The sequence below is a fragment of the Hippichthys cyanospilos genome, chromosome 16 (assembly GCF_059441005.1).
Source record: "Hippichthys cyanospilos isolate Australia breed blue-spotted pipefish chromosome 16, RoL_Hcya_1.0, whole genome shotgun sequence".
NCBI classification, from domain to species: domain Eukaryota; kingdom Metazoa; phylum Chordata; class Actinopteri; order Syngnathiformes; family Syngnathidae; genus Hippichthys; species Hippichthys cyanospilos.
In genome coordinates, this window is record NC_142384.1 from 4,123,501 (window position 1) to 4,138,842 (window position 15,342).

Here is a 15,342-nt window from a genome sequence, read left to right on the forward strand (position 1 = left end):
CCCCACGTGTACGCGCCACTAGTGGACAAAACTTGGTTTCCTTAGAATCATTCTTTCTAAAGACAGATGGGTAACAAGACGCCGGCATGCCTCAATATATTCTTCCTCTCTCTCTCTCTCTCTCTCTCTCTCTCTCTCTCTCTCTCTCTCTCTCTCTCTCTCCTCTCTCTCTCTCCGTGTGTGTGGCCATGTGTAAGGCGTAAAAGATCTATAGTTTCACAGGGATTTGTCTTTGCCTTCCCTTTGTCTATCCTTTTGTCCACTCTCAAATTTCAGCAATGAGCTTCTATGTGTGAAGGACCCACATAAAAGACCATTGCCCAATTTCAGAGGCTTAAGTGTAGCATATAGCTAAGATTTATAGGTGTATGTAAGTCTTGTTGGATTTGAACATTCATGTGTAAACCTGATCAGATACAAAATATCAGCAGAATGCAATTGAAAGGGGAAGTCAACCCCAAACCTTTCTGTAAAAGATTATTTTCAATCCACTCCCTCCAGTCTAATTCATCTTTATCCATTTCAGGAGGTGATCATTTTGTCAGTTGATGCAGCTTGAAAATGACACCTTGGTTGTGAAGGGCTCAAAGCCAATCATGGCTTCGCTTGCCTTTCTCACATGGCCAAAGAAAATTTTAGACATTTTAGAAAATAGGTGAAGCATGATTGGTTGTCACCTGAGCCCTGATCAACTGTGATTTCATTTTTAGTTGAGATCAAGTGGCAAAATGGCTGCTCCGAGACAAAGAAAACAATGGGTTAATTTCTCTACTTGATTCGTTTTCAATTAGCGCAGTCAATCAGAATGCTTTTTCCTTTCAATTGACAGCAAGTGGCAAAATGACTGCCCTTGCTTAAATGCCAAAATTAAAAACTGGTATACCACCCATCCGGCATTGTGTCAATTGTGAAAATAATGTTGATTTCATGATTTAGGTCATTTTCAAATTGTCAATTTTTAAAATGACGAATGAATTCAGTTTTTTTATTCATTACCCAACCATTTGTCTCCTTAAAATGTAAGAAACAAGACTGCCAATATACTGTGACCAATAAGGCGTAAACAAATGTAGAACCTGAACAGAGACTGAACAAAAAGTATCAAATCAAAGAGTATCTACTAACCCAAAGAAGAACGTACCACATGAGTACAAAAATAAAACATTATTGGAAATAATCAACAAAAGAACTGAGAAAACTAACACCAGACATCTGAATAGTGCTGTAGGTAATAGGAAAACAGAAAACTGAAAAAGAAGAGAGAAATACTTATATTCATATCTATCTATCTATCTATCTATCTATCTATCTATCTATCTATCTATCTATCTATCTATCTATATATATATATATATATATATATATATATATATATATATATATATATATTATATATATATATATATATATATATATATATATATATATATATATATATATATATATATATATCTATATCTATATCTATCTATATCTATATCTATCTATATATATATATATATATATATATATATATATATATATATATATATATATATATATATATATATATATATATATATATATATATATATATATATATATATATATATACCTCTGTGTTCTTGAGTCCTTGGTGAATCAGACCGGTCACATGTTTTGCAAGTATAAACACAATTTTAAACCCCCACACGCTATCTCTTGTTTATACCTCCCCAATCACTCATTGTCTTTCTATCTTTCTAGATCTCTTTCCCTCCATCTCCACTGATGTCAGGGCTTCCTTTTCAGTTTGGGGTTAAAGATTAGCTTCTCTGATAAAGTTTAACTCACCCATCAATGGAAGGTGCTGACGGCTGGAATATCTGGCTCATGATTGTTGTTGACCAAGGGGTGAACACTTTGAGGCTGTGCCCTGTCCTCAACAAAAGTAGCTTGACATGGTGGTGAACTGATTGCTCAGCCTATGGTATAAATGTAAAATCCTTCAATGGAGGCCAAAATGCAAGATTAGGAGAAGGGATAAGGGTCACTTTTTGAGTTGGAACATGGTTTCAGCAGACCTCATTATAATGAGCTAATAAGAAACATACCATGTACATTGTAGAACATTTCAATATTGTTTTAATTGCATATTTAAGTTCAACAGCTGCCTTGAAAAGACTGGTTTCGTAGCTCAAATAGAGGGTAATCTTGGACTAATCACTCAAGTTAACATTTGTGCAGTCAACATTACTGTAATGTTCGCGTTCTTCTCTTTAAGTTGTGATGGTTTTTTTGGCGTTTAATCACTAGTTGTACCAAAGTTCACAAAAAAAAAGTTGAAACTAGGAACTATATTCATTATGAAAGATTGAACTTAATTCACGTTTCAAAGCTAAATATCAGCTCTGCATTGTTATAACTCAACATCGTGAACTGAAGTGGCGGGCCGTGACTGACACGTATGCCTTCTGTGATGTCAGACTCTCGAATAAATAGCCCCCATGCGCACGCGTATGCATTACTGGGCTACACAGGCTATTTTTCAGAGCTTTTAAATGTCAATAAACCCACATCAGCCATCAAAACTTGGCATTATACATGATGCTGTCAAAACTTTTAAAAATAATAACCCAAAATAAATATCCACAAAATTTTATGAAGTCAAAATTAAAAATCACGGTTTAATATAAAAAGAACATAATTTAATTTCTTTATTCTTAATTCAATTTGAACAAAATAAAATAACACAACATTTTTAAAAATTAAAGAATAAATAAAGAAAAGGGTTGCACTCACCAAAACCAACTGGGGTCACAATTGATCAGTCTTTTCAATACCTCCCAAATTTTCTTCACCTCTTCATGCTCAAGCGTTCTCTTCACACTTAGATGAACTGTGTATACAACAACAGTGTATCCACTTGGGTGTTCCCAAAAGTTTATTTAAAAACACTGTAGCGCATTAAGGAGCTCTCTGCATCTTCGAACTGAGATGTGCGATACTGCATATCCACTCGGGTGTCCCCATAAGGTTTTAAAAGCACCATAGTGCTGAGTCCCGCCATCCAGACGGTGCCTTGGTTAAACAATTGAAGTTTGCACATCTTTTGTAGCTCCAAACACCAAATCGATCCTTTGCAAACAAGAGGCATTCCCAGTAGAACTATTTGCCAGGGTTAGCTCATGCCCCTGGTCGCCCTGTCAGAAATTAACCAAGTCGGCACAGGTTAGCTAATAGTTACGCTACGCCTCTAAAGCAATCAGGCAAAGCCAACACCGCCTAGCTTGCTTGTTGAGCATTGCACCGCCTTCCAGCAGTGAGCATCCACTCACGTCACGTTCAACGCGAGGCCTCTAGATGGCGATCTTATGACTCGGTTGGCTATTGCAACTGTCTGTTAAATTATACTGTCCGTTCACATATCAATCCGCACTTGCGCAGAAGCCAGATACTGTTGAAGCGAATTCCCTAGTGCTTCCGGGAGCAGATTACATACAGCCTGGTGACACAAGTTAACTGAATTCTAATTGGCTAAAAACTCCAACTTAAAACTACAACACTCGAAGGAGCGTAATCGAATGGATATGACACAAAACGAACACAATATGGAGAATAATTTTATGAATTAAAAAAGTATATAATACAGTCGGCCCCCGGTTTACGAACACCCTCTCTTACGAACATTTCGACTTACGAGCGTGGTCCGCGGAGTTTTTTGTCCCCCACTTACACACAGACCATTCGCCTTACGAGCAATCTGACATGCCGGCCATTGGATTTGTTCATATATTTTCGCTTTGCCACAGGCTGAAGTGGATGCTGCATGTACCAAATACAGACAAATAGATACACAATTCAGACAAATACAGGTACACAATATAGATTACAGAAAACATATTGTGCTATATAGTGCAATGATGGCCCTCTTTGTGAGCGTGGATTAATTCAGACATTGGTTCGGTATGCTTGATTCTTTTAATTAAAATAATTTGGTATGACCTTGGTTAACAAAAGCTGCTGCAAGCAATTCCTCTGACTGTTAACACCCAACTAATTCTGTCCGCTTCCACCTTCCCCCTAGCTCCATTACCATAATTATTGTAACATCTTCATTTCAGATGTAATAAACTGTTTGTGGCTCCTGATGTTGACATATCTTTGCAAACCGAGTCAAAACAGTTCTTTGAACAGCCAATTGAGAAAAAAAAATTGCATTTCAGACAAAAAAAGACAAATCACTTTATATTTCAGAAAAACAATTTACGAAAAGTGTCAAAGTTACAGATGGGAACTTCTTCTTGTTTTGAAAAACTCCTCCTTCCGCTGTTTTTCTATTCTCTTTTTCTACAGTTAACTGACAATGCCAAGTGACGTCAATGTGCAAAGATCTTGCATAGAATTTGAATAGTTCAATTAAGTAAGGTACGTTTTGCTTTAGAGCACTACAACAGCCTAATTCAATATCAAAAATGATCTCTTTAGGGTGTGTTCAATGAGCAAGTGAAATGAACTAGATAGAACTACATTGTTTTACAGTGTATATGAATAGTTGTATTGGAGAAAGCAAGAATAATTGTAGTTTTTCTGTTGACACATGGGGTTCTATCTTCTTATAGGTGCATGGGTTTCTGGCTTGCCGCATCTGTTTGCCTACTATCTGTTGCCATAATGCTCTGGTCATATGCATGGATTTTTGCAAAAACGCAAAATACTGTACATAATAATATGTGCATATCATGCCAACCAATACCAAAAACTGACCGTTTTTGAAGCAAAATTTCCGCTTAAAACGCCTCCAAACATTCTGCAACATTTGTGCCTGTTGTAAAAATAGAACACTTGGTAATTGACCAATTTACTTTCCAAATGTTTACAAATTTTGAGTCTACTTGAAAGTAGTATTTACTGTATATCACTGGTGTTGAATATGTTATATGCTAGTTTGTTTGACTCTGCAAGTCCTTTTCAAAACTATAATGTGAAAATGACAGCCAAAAGTGTGGAATGACAAAGTATAGATTTCAGAAAAAATATGAATTGAACAAAAATGTGAGTTATGAGGTTTAGGCCCAACTTGCAGCTTGTACCTTGAAACTTAAACAAAATACTAACACTGTTGAATATTAGACGTTACACAGTTTATCAGATGGATGAATCCAGGTTAGGGTTATTTTGAATGTTATGTACAATCAGTAATCGCTGATAATGTTATAATTTTCCAGTTGATCGATACACCATTGATATTATCAGCAAAATAGAATATTAGCACAAACACAATTTTGGCCCTTCTAGGAACCTTCTGTTCTGCTGTTGTTAATAATACAGGTTTTACAGCTTTTCTTTTCAATGTTTGAAAACAAATTTCTTAATTTGTGGCACGTTTTTCCCTCTATTTTCCATGTACATGCATTATAGGGCGCATAGAATAGAAGCTACAGTAGTTTCTGGGGTTGCATTATGCATCCACTAGATGGAGCAGCGTTAAAGAGAATACCAATAAAACAATCAGAGGAGTCAGTCAAACTTAATAATAGATCATCATAAGAATAAAGATGATTTGTGGAAAGTACTATCTGAAGAATGGGGAAAAATACTCCTTGGTTATATTGAAAGACTGTTTAGATCAATGTTAAGACAAATCAAAAGCTTCAAAGACAACAATTCTAGTTCAATTAATTTTTAAACTTAAAATTTTTAACCATGTTGCAATCAAAAATCTTCAAATACATTCTTTCTTGATTTAAAAACAGTTTCTGGATTTTATCAAATTAAAAAAAAATACAAAAACATTATGTTTATGTGCCTTTTCCCTATATCAATTGCTTCAAAATTGGAGCATGTGTAGCATATCAAATTTTCAAACAGAGTGTTGTTAAACTTTAATTGTAAAAAAACACATTTATAACTGAAATCCAGAGGTAAAAATTCAAGAATTGACATGGCGATTAAGTTATTTTATTTCTTTATCCCTCAAAAATGAAAACTCACACTTTATGTGCTGTATAAGGCACATCCAACTATAAGGCACACTGTCAGCTCTTGAGAAAATTGAAGGCTTTTGGGTGCGCCTTATAACGCAAAATATACAGTAGTCAATCCAGCCTTCCCTTGTAATCTGTGCATTGATAAAACTTAATTAAAAAAAACATAAGGTTTTTCAGTGTTAAGTATTTTGCTAAGACATTTTATCTATAACTTTTCGACAGGTTTGAGTTACAACCAAAAGTAGTGGAACAAAATGACGAAAGGGCCAGAGAGATGCAGTCGTGAGATGCAGTCGCTGTGCACATGACTTTTGAAAAGAAATTTCAAACACGTCCTTGTGTGTCGTCCACACCACAGGGAGAAGGAAGGGGATGAAATGTATCAAAATGGAAGGCTTGTCGTCACTTCCAATTGAGGCTTTCGTTGTCTGAGGGCGCCGGACACTAGGGGACGCTAAAACTCGCTTGACAATTCACTTTCAATATTCTATCTTAAAACTCATTCTTTTTACAATATTACCTCCAAATATCAAGTAATACAGAAAAATGACACTCATTTTAAAATTAATATGAGCAACAAAATAATCAAGAGGAGTATGCTAAATAATTAGAAAATAAACGTTACTGCCCAAGCCGAGGCAAAACAAGCAAAGGCTCCTGGGTCATCGGTTAAATTATTTATTTTGTTAGGCTAGGTTTTTGTACATTTCCAAATGTATTATTCCGATAATTACTTGTTCATGAAAATGAAATATCTCTCTTATTGAGTAATGTAAATTTATTTCTTCCAAGGGTGGAAACCGCCTAAATAAAAGATAACTTGACAACCAAACAAGTAGGTTGGACAAGGGCCTTATCTTGTCCTATACCCCATCCCTAATATTAAAATCATTAACGCTCAGAAACAAAATAAAATTAAACAAAAATATTTCGCTTTAGGCCGGTCAGGTTTGGGCCCGCCCCAGTCTGTCAACCTCATGGTACATCTACCAAATTTTCGAATGGACTTGATCGTTGGAGGGAAAATAAATCTTTAAATGGAGGTGCACCAAAATTAAATGCGCAATAACGCAACGCGCTCTACACTATGTACACTATGTACACTTCTTTTTTCCTTTATCTTTGTGAGACTGGCTGAAGAAAATTAAAGGACACTAAACAAAATAATTGAGTCCCAACCAAGTTATTTTTACAAAAGAAAAAAAAAACTTCGATTTTGAATGTTTTACGCAATACATAGGGGAAAATGATCACATGACTCACAACCTGTAAGAAGTTATAAGAAAATACGTATATATGTATCTATAATTATTTCAGTAACAAAAGCTATTATTTATTGAATAGGCAATCAGAAGTCGTCTCCTATTTTGTTCAAATCTTGGCCCATCAGCTGTCCTGTGACTGTGGAGGCGGCCTCTTTGTCTTGACTTCATGCTAGGTGGCTTTTAGGGCCTCGATCACTTTCTGGATAGGTTTTGACTAATCCAGTCGCATTGCTTGTTCCGTGTCTCCAAATTTGGGGACACATTGTGAGAAAAATCCGGTTGATGACGTGATGGAGATGGACGACAGGCAGAGCTGTGCGTGAGTTTGTGGGCGGGAATAAAAAATAATTTAACAGTGGCGGTTATAGAGACTTGCTGAAGTTGTATCGTGGTGCTACCATGAAGGAATTTAGAGCCTTGCTTTTGGTTTATCGCTTTTGAGAAGTTCTTAGGAGCGCACAGTAGAACTGCGAATTCATACAATTACTTTTATATAATCCCGGAAGCGATTGCACAATCAATCCACGTTTGTACACAATTTACAACAATATGATTGCTTTTCAGTGAAGTTTTATGCTTTATTTTTATGTTTTACAAAAAAAAAATCAAAGCTAACGGACATCAAATACGAATTTGTCCTCTTGTCTGTATCGAACCCCAAGCGATGGCGACAATATTCAGATAGGCTCTGTGAATGCATGCCCGCTTCGAAAAGTGCACCGTTTTTTTTCAGAGTACGTAAATTCATGACTCATAACGTCTGGAGTTTAAAAAAACTTATAAATCACTGTTGTTCATGTTTATTCCGCTTGTGATTTCATAATGCCATGATGGACGAAAATCATCAATCGATAAATCAATTGATAAATCTATCTATCTATCTATCTATCTATCTATCTATCTATCTATCTATCTATCTATCTATCTATCTATCTATCATCATTCCCTCCCCCTCTCATATATATATATATATATATATATATATATATATATATATATATATATATATATATATATATATATATATATATATATATATATTCCAAGACCAAAAGATTCGTCACTACTTGTTTCATGTAATTAATACAATGACCACAATCAATAAAGTCCATTTCAGTGCTTCTTCGTGCAGCATAATGTACATGCTCATGTTGCTATGTAACGCTATATGACCATAGAGAATTATTTAAGGTCGAGATACCTGTCCATTAGAGTCCACCATAGGTTTCTGTTCAGTATTCGATTTTCAAGAGCTTATGATACTATGTATGTTCTTCTCTTTTCTCTATCCCTCCAACGCTCTGTCGCCAACACAGTTTTCAGGAGATTTGTGGAGGCTGCCCATTTTCATCATAATACCGGGACATAGAGTTAACTCTCTTGGTGAGTTTCACTCTGTAATTTGCTGTTCTCAAAGTTCATCCTTTGCGGATGTAAATGTCTGCAAGTATGTAAGCCATTTACGTTATGCACAGCAAGATTGAGAAATGTTGGATGGATGTTAAAAAAAGAAGAAATGAGGAAAGTCCGAGAATTTTTTCACTATATATCAAGCTGTCGTATATGTAAAGCCCGATTATAAAAATCTTGCTAAATAAATACTTTCCACATTAAATGTTTCCAATACATTTACCACACATTCATCCAATTATAAAGTAGTTAACGGGCAAAAATATGTCTCAAAACGTTTGCCTGTGTGCAAATAAGGCAATGCCTAAACTGTGCTAATTCATAGCCTGACTTTGATAGCTACAAATTCAACAGGAAATGAGTGTGTTCATCAGTTGTCTGATGAAAGCAACTTTATTTTTTATTACTTAATTACTTTTATTTTTGCACTACATTATATATTCTGCACAACATTATTAGCACCATTGTCTCTGTTTGTTGTTTTTTGCTATTTATTGCTATTTATATATTGCTCAACTATGGAATCTCGTCCGCTGCTCGGGAAAGTGAACATAATAAGAATTTCATTGTATGGTACAACTATAAATATGATACAAAATCTCTTGAAAAAAACGCAGTCCTTTGCAACTATACCATAAAGTCGTTAATTATAACCCAGTAGTGCATGCCAATAAGACTGACCTTTCAGCTCCGTGATCATATCTTTAAAATAAGAGCTCAAGTATCGTGCTAAGAAAGTTTGAGCGCCAGTATGCTTTTTTAGCAATCGTAAATATACATCGAACAGATCGCCACATCTCTTTTTTGCGGGGTCCTTGGAGGGGCACATTTATTTATAGGCAAGCTGAATTGTTGCATCCGGGACTCTAATCGTCTTCAATTGTCCGAAATAAGAAAATAAATAAATAAATAAATAAATAAATAAATAAATAAATAAATAAATGTAACGACATTCTTCAGTATCAATGGCGTGCTTTCACAAGCAGTACACCAGGATGTAAGTCTCTCCCACACGCCGTTGCGCGTTGTGGATAAATGCTGATTGTAGGTTTTGTTAATGAGTAACGTGGTCTTATCCTTCACTGACAAACGGTTGAATTAAAACGTTAAGACTGGCACATTCTCGGCTCCCACCTTTTTCCACCTACGTAACTAATTCCTCTGGTTTAGCTTCCAGCAACCAATGTAAATATGCATTTAAAGTCAGATGATGCGGTCGAGTTGTGGTTGTGCTAAACCAAGGGTCTAACTTTTTGGGGGAGTCAGGGCCCCCTTTTACAAAGCATATTTTGCAAAAAACCCCATTGCAAATATTTGCAGAAACACAAAACGAAATTTTAACGTCAAAATTATTACCATTATTAAATTAAATAAAAATAGCAAATTGCACGCCTCCTTATAACAAATTGGGCCAATATAACTTTAGTCAAAAACACACACACATATATATATATATATATATATATATATATATATATATATATATATATATATATATATATATATATACACATATTCACATCTGAGTAACTAGAGTAGTCAGTCACTTTCGCTTTGCTGGCTTCATCGCCTCGTGAGCAAACAATTGTCGACACAAAACTCAGTTTTACAAATTTAAAATGTTTACGGTTTTAAAAATACAATAACTCATTCACGTTTTTTAACAGTCCGGACAATCGATACTTTTGTACATTAAAAGAACACTGTGTAAGATTTGACAGTTTTTCAATACGGACAGCAGGAGGTGCTGCATTTACCATTCTCCGTAAAGGTATAACAAACATGGCCACCTCCTAAGTGCCACCCCCCTTGTAATATTATTTAATGACAACTAGACCTACTAATATGTTTAAAACACATTGTTGGTCGTTAAGAACACATTTGTTTGCAAGTTTTTTTTTTTATTTGAATTATGTAATTTTATCATTTTTTATGAAAAAAGGTCTGAATCTTATACAGTGTCCCTTTAAGGCCATAAATTTTCAGCAACTTAAGTATTAAATCGGTATAGATATATATCTGGTATTGAATGTCGGGGCTCTTCAAAACCTGTGAAAATACATCCCTGACACTGAATGGGTTAATTCTGTTAAATCGAATGCCTTATTGAAGAGTAACGAATGCTTTCAAAATTGAATATGTGATAACATGAAACCAACACAAACAAACACACACACACACACACACACACACACACACACACATATATATATATATATATATATATATATATATATATATATATATATATATATACTGAAATGATTTCACTGACCCCCTGCAGTCAGCTTAAGGACCCCCGGGGGTCCGCGGATCTCACGTTTAGAACCCCTGTGTTAAACGATGTTCAATCTTATTTCCATATTCGAGCTGACTCATGTTTGCACGGTTGTCCCCTGAGTGTTCAGTAGAAGATGATGTTACCACTCGGTGATGGTCTGAATGTCTGTCTCTTGGAGTTTTGTGATTGACTGGTGACCAGCCCAGGGTGTAGTAGCCTTTCGACCAAATTGCAGATGGGAGGTTGCACCCCAAGCAGTCCTGAACAGAATAAACGTTAAAGAAAATGGCGCCTGATGGATGGCTGGATAAACGTCCTGCAGAAATGCAAAGTAAGAAAATGTCACGTGATTGCTAAAAGGCAAACATTAAAGTCAAGAGTTGCACAACATGCGATAAATATAAAATACATATAGTTAACGCAAAGCGACACTGTAAAATATGTTGGTCTCTTTAGTACTCAGTATTGTCTTATGGCTCTACTATTTTTGTCACCTTCGCAAAATGGAAGAAAAAAATATCAAAAATGAATTAATTTAACTGACGGCTGGTATTTAACTCGGTATTAAAGGGATAGTGAACGTATTAAGGATTTTTCGGCAGTAATAAAAATGTCAAACATTGATTTGATAACTGCATAATTTTTCACGAGGATTAACACCTTTAATATCACATTTTGCCACTTTCTGTCGACCGAAAATTAAAATAACTTAAAATGAAGGCTCAGTTACGCCAATCGCGCTGACCCGTTTTCTAGATGTGGTTATGTAATGTTCGCAAGCTGAGTCGTATGTGGTTGCTACTTGAACTTTGAGTACATCGTGATAGGCTAATTTTTGTCGTCAGCAAGGGGCATTTTTTTTAATGTTTTTTCTCTTAATGGCGAAAAGAGTAAATACTAACATTTTACTCCTGAAAATGGCTAAGATTGAGTATTCCTGTGAATTTGTTCAATTGCGGGCGTTGTTCTGTAACACGTTGTGCAGACTTTGGTAGATGAAGTCGTTTGTTGTTTTTTGATGCATTCAATTGCGAGTTTGCACTAAACGGCCATGTGCAAATCATCGTTACTTGCAAAGAGCCTTGTTAATTCAGGTTCAGGGGAGTGATTCTAACATTATCACAGATTGTTTTGGCATTGAGCCTCATAATTTTCTTTGTAATGTTTGTACTGTAACGGGATATTTCATCAAAAAAGAATGATAGATTTGTTCCTGAATTTAGGTGAAATCACACTACATTTTGCACGGGTGTGAATTTACACTATGTGTGAGCAACACTGAGTGTTGGGTCAACACTAATATGTAAATAAGGTTGACAGGTATTTTACCACTAAAGCGGTTTTTTTCTGCTTTTTCGTCGGGACCACAGATGTAACACACGAATGCATTGAAACCTGCAGCATATCCAGGAGAAAGGGGACCGAACCAAGACGGGAGAAACCATAACAGTTGGAAGAATTAACGGTCTCAAAATATGTGTTCTTTTGGCGCTATCTGTCTGCGCTGTAAGTCCGATGAGCGATAGAAAAAGAAAGAGATTTGAGGCCATTGTTATCAGCCAGCGGCGTGCAGGCAGGCAGGCAAGCAGGCAAATAGCTGGTGGTGGAGTGGAGGGGAGCGGGGTGGGGGGCGGGGGTCTCCAGCAGGCAGCAGGCGTCCTCCCGGTAAGCTCGTTCAGCTTAGCTATAGCCCGTCGGTAGGCAATCGGACCCTGTCCGCATATTCCACCTGTGACGGTAGTCTTGAATTTGTCCACTTCTCGCTTCCGCTGACCGTTCATGTCCCACGGCGCTCGGCTTTGCCGCCCTCCGCGGCCGCTGGCGCCAGGAGGTGGTGGTGGTGGTGGTGGTGTTGTGGTAGCGGCGGCGGCGGCGGCGGAGGCTGCAAAGAGCTGCCCTCTTGGCGAAGAAACACTGGAGCAGCTTGCGCAGGAAATAGAGGAGGACCAGGAAACGCCAGGTTTCATCATTCATTTCATGATTTTAGCATGATTAATGATATGTCCCAGTGACGACGACTCTGTGATGCCATCTTGCTGGGTCCTGTCGGGATTATACCGGGATCACCGGTGCTAATAAAGGTAAGCGTGTCCCTCCAGGGTGCAGGCCAGGCTCGGATGCAAAAGCTCCATCAACAAAGCAGAAATATTGTGTATTTGCGCATATAGTGCAGTTTGGGGCTGGCGCGGTTGTTTACGACCCGTGTGACTTCAGTGCAGGTTCAACAAGAGTTCACTTTGCTTTAAACTGTATTATAGCTTGCTACCCCCCCCCCTTCCCGTTCAGACCCCCTCCCACACACACACACACATACAAACACACACACACACACACACACACACACACACACACACTTTATTCTGCATGCCATTTCTTTCTCTCTTTTCGTTTTTTATCTTCCACTTCCTTTATACTTCCTGTGATTTTTTTTTTTTTTAACAGAAAGATAGAAAGGCCAATCAGATTGCTGGCATCTTGACCTTTGATGATTCATGAAATTCATAATGTAACTTTAAGTGTCCCCATTTACTTATTATTGAATTAATTTAGTTATTGTTCTACATAACGTTTTCCCCAGAAATACGTTTTTTTTCTTTGACCCTTCAATATACCATACCACATCAGAACAATTCTCATCCGCAGAATATTGCAGTTTCCGGAAATGGAAATACCCAGTTTATTTTTCTGTCTTGTAGGCATTTCATATTGTAAAAAAATAATAATAATAATATATCGGCTTCCGTTCACCCTGTTTGTACGTTTTGTCCAGCAGGCGCCATTTGTAATTTTATATGACAGGATGAAGCAGTCACTGGATACCAAGGCCGACCTCTTCATCCCCTTTACTCTTGTTTGTGTTTGGGTGATTGGGTCGTTGGGAATGCAGTATTCTGGGAGACGTCCGAGGAAGTTGGTGATTGTATTGAGCTGGATCCCTTACAAGCATGGATATTACGCGTCATGTTTAACCGCTATGAGTTAAGAACAGTCCCCCTACCCTCACTGCCATGGTCTCGCTCCTGTCTTTTCCTCTACCCCCTCTTTGCTTTGCGACTATTCCTTAGAGTAAATAATTAGGATTCCGGCTTGTCTGGCGGAAGATAAATGGCCGACATGTGTGACGTGCTGAGAGCTAGAGAGGGGCTGGACTGTGTCATCTTGGTTTAAAATGGAAAAAGAAAAAACATTCAAATATTAATGATAAAATGTGTGAGGTTTAAACTGGTGAAATATATATTCGTCCATTTATTTTCATAATGCTTTTCGTTTTGTTTTGTTTTTTTGCAATTTTTGTACATCTGAACTTATTTATTTTTCATTAGATTTAAAATGTATTGGCTGTTTATTTAAATACGAATTATATATCATTCATTCACAGAAACTTTGTCATATTCATCAGACTCGGTTTTTTTTTTTTTTTTTTTTTTTTTTTTATGAAAATGAACAAAGACTTGCATTGAAGTCCATGCAGAGTCTGTATTATTCAGTGCACCCTTAATTTTAAAGAGAGTACTCTCATTAGCAACGCGCCTCTATCTCCTGTTTAAATGGTAATTATATAGATAATGATTAACAAAATCTACCTACCTATCTATCTATCTATCTATCTATCTATCTATCTATCTATCTATCTATCTATCTATCTATCTATCTATCTATCTATCTATCTATCTATCTATCTATCTATCTATCTATCTATCTATCTATCTATCTATCTATCTATCTATCTATCTATCTATCTATCTATCTATCTATCTAAATTGCTAGCATCTTCATAACCTTTTTATAACAGAAAAATAATCATGATAATTTGGAGGTCGCAGTACAAAATTGGAAACACGTGTGAATATATTTATGTTAAATTAAGTGTAAGAGTGACAGTGACAACCTTTAAATTAGCAGCAATGAGACAAGAGGAAAGCCACAAATCCAATACTACACTGACAGAAATAGGCTACCCGCATTAGTCATGTTAGAACCCAGCCTAGAGTGACCAATTTACTGACGGCATTAAATAAAATGTCACGATCATTATGAATAACAACAGAGGTGCTATAGGATATACCTTTACTGAAAGAAAACACAGAGATGTACTATTTGCAAGCAACAAAAGTAATGCAAGAAAATGCCTCCTCGCAAATTAGTGGTCTCTTTATTACGGAAAAAAAAACAAACGCACACAGGATTTTTCTTTTTAAATGTACTTGGCTGGTATGAAAATGCACTTTTTATTTTCCTGCTAAGGTTATTACAATGTAATTTCACAAGTACCAGATTACATTTTACTCGTTGCTCATGCATTAATATTACCCCATTTTAAAATGCAGTTGCAGCCTCAGTACAGTATGTGCGCGCGTGTGTTTGTTTGTCTGTGTGCGTTTCTTTTGTGTGTGCGTGTGTGCGCGTGTGTGTGTGTGTGTGTGTGTGTGTGTGTGTG

At 36.5% G+C, this 15,342-nt stretch overlaps 1 protein-coding gene across 4 annotated transcripts in view; it reads left to right on the forward strand.

The window, feature by feature from the left end:
• hoxb3a (homeobox B3a) overlaps positions 1-15,342 on the forward strand; it is a 40,806-nt gene that overhangs the window by 13,252 nt on the left and 12,212 nt on the right. For 3 of the 4 annotated variants that reach the window (XM_088436907.1, XM_088436910.1, XM_088436909.1), the window contains exon 1: positions 12,962-12,985. The exons of the other annotated variant lie outside the window; for it this stretch is intronic. The gene's annotated coding sequence lies outside the window, so the exon portion shown is untranslated. Of the gene's footprint in view, positions 1-12,961; positions 12,986-15,342 lie in introns of those variants that run through there. 4 annotated transcript variants of the gene reach the window in all.